Source organism: Mytilus californianus, unplaced genomic scaffold (assembly GCF_021869535.1).
Source record: "Mytilus californianus isolate M0D057914Y unplaced genomic scaffold, xbMytCali1.0.p SCAF_13, whole genome shotgun sequence".
Lineage (NCBI taxonomy): Eukaryota > Metazoa > Mollusca > Bivalvia > Mytilida > Mytilidae > Mytilus > Mytilus californianus.
This window is the reverse complement of record NW_026262615.1, coordinates 11,028,938-11,031,501: the sequence shown is the minus strand read 5'-3', so window position 1 is coordinate 11,031,501 and position 2,564 is coordinate 11,028,938. Positions and strand designations below refer to the sequence as shown.

The window sequence follows — 2,564 nt, the reverse complement described above, 5'->3', positions numbered from 1 at the left end:
TCTAGCTTTCTTCTTTCAAAAGTTTCGCCATTTCAAAGTTTTTACGGATAAATATATTTAACCTCAGAATCTCACGACAAGGTCGTGAAATTAACTTTATCCTGCATTAATTTTATTCTGTATTGGTCATTTTCTCGTAATAAAGAGAGACATGAAAACATGCATTTGTATACAATATTTAATTTAATTTATAAGATTGTTACAATGAAAACATAAAATATTCTCAAGTTTTCAATCCAACTTTAACCAGTACATGTAAAATGTTACTCCTCAGAAGCACGAGGACAAAAATTGGTCACGGAAATTAAACTGAACAAAAGGACGGACTTCATTGTACAGATAACGCCTTCTCTCCTCTGTCAGCCCCGCTGGCTGAATAACTTCTGGAAGTGTCGCGAGCAACTCCGGTAGGTTTGCGCTTTCATTTAGGAGGACTAGCCTTTTCTCCGGTTGATCAAGAGTTTCTCTCGCAAATACGACTCTTATTTCGTCACTGGTAAATCTGAAGTGATGGAATTTTCCTATACCTCTGAGTGGTTTAAAATATTTAGTGAAGAAATGATCCCATCTGTACCACTTTAAACTGTTTTCGTCATCGTCATTTTCATTATAAACTTCTGACCTGTTGCATTTGGCAGAATAGTCAACAATTTTAACCAGTTGTGATACAGTGTTTACGTCCGACTTTCTAGATTTCTTTTTCAACATGCCAAAACATGCGTCACATAAACATTTTGTGTGTCCAGCAATCATAAAATGTAAATTAATAGTTTTGTGTAAACACTTTGCGCACCTCCACAACAGATAATTCAAAGTAGTTTTATTTTTGTTTTGTCCCACGGAATTATCAGCATGAAAATGACACGCCTTTTCACCGTAAGTATTACCATGCAGATAATGATGCAGCATGCTTAAAACAGCATTGGGTCCATGTGTCCGACTTCGATTTTCCCCGATTGTTTGTTGCTCATCAATCAAATAATTCGTTTGCATTGGAAAGTTTTCATCGCAAACTCCAAATATTTTAACCTTTCGAGGTGTTAAAAAGTATAGAGCTCCAACCTGTTGAGACGAATGTGGCAAGTTTACATATTGTGAAAAGTCAAAAGTATAATGAACATTTTCAAAATGTTTTGAACATGGAGTGTTATATTTTCCTATTGGAGACTCAGCCAACTTTAATTCATCGCGTGATCTTTGTGTACATAATTTATAATATTCACGCTCCGTTCGCGCAGACTGTATATGGTCAATTAATTTTTCAGTTGTCACTAATTTCGCGTCTTCCGAAATAGATCCGGAAATTTCCTCAACTGAAAGCACGTTTTACACAGATCCGTCTTTGGTTTCATAAATTGAATATGAGAGACACATGCATTCCAAACTTCCTTAAAACCGGTTAGTTGAACATATTGTTGTTCTGAGTTAACGCATGAATCAACATATTTAGAGTGTACATATTTCTTGCTCTCAAGGTAGAAGAATGGGAGGGGTATTGTCGGTTGCCCGAGGCGCAGCCGGAAGAGGGAGACCAAATTCATCAGCATACCGCTTGATAAATTTTATCGTATTTTCAATCATTTCAAATGAATGTCCGTGATTCGATTTTCTTCCACTAAGACCAAGTGATCGAGGGGTCACGCCATTTTCATTTAAGTGCTGTTTTAAACTTTTAAATTCGCTCCTCCCAATGTTATAAACATTTCTCTATGTAACCTCGCATATCTCAACTCCTTGCAAAGAATATTGGTATCGTTTTTGTTCTCTCTTTCCGCCTCTGAAAACCGAGTCTGTTATTTCTAAGTTTTCTAATTTTGAAAGCAAGTATATGTGACGCTCTGCTTTTGTAAATTCACGGACAAATAACGATACATCATAGGCTTGTTCTCTGAATGTTGAAAGCTTTGTAAAACATTTTTTTGTGCAATTACAGTCGTTAGCAAATAGAGCATTTATTCGAAGTCGGGAAGGATCCTCTAATTCACCATTTTGATTAAGAGTACATGTATTTTCCGATTGATCTTGAGTGACGGAAGTGGGATAAAATTCCCGGGCCCTAGCTTGGATTGTGTCACATGTATTTTCAATATCAGATTCGTCATTTTCAATATCGGAATCGCCGTTATCAGACACATTCAGTTCATTACTGCTTGACGCCAAAACCTTTGGTATTGACCCTATATATTGTTCAGAATAGGCAACTGCTTCATTTTCTAGTTCTTCGCATCCTATGTTATTGAACCAGTCCATTTCAGGAATTTACTATAACATTAAAAAGGAATGGAATGCAAGACAAACTGAATCAAGAGATTATTTCCACACGACTGGTTGTCGCGCTTTGCGCCATAATAGTTCACCGGTGAATTGTGATACCGTATGTAGACCAAAATCTCAAATAATTAATATTTAAATTTTAGTAGTTCAAATTTCTAAATAAACGGGTTTTTTTAAGATGAAATTTTGGTTTAGTATTTATTATCCCAATATCACAGTTAACATCTTTTAAAATTTTTACCTTAATCACGCAGACGGATGGACGGACGCGAAAATGCAAAACCCACGGA

General features: G+C 36.0%; 1 pseudogene; it reads right to left on the bottom strand.

The window, feature by feature from the left end:
* Window positions 1–270: 270 nt before the first annotated feature.
* LOC127723852 (uncharacterized) lies at window positions 271–2,258 on the bottom strand (annotated as a pseudogene).
* Between the last annotated feature and the right edge of the window lie 306 nt (window positions 2,259–2,564).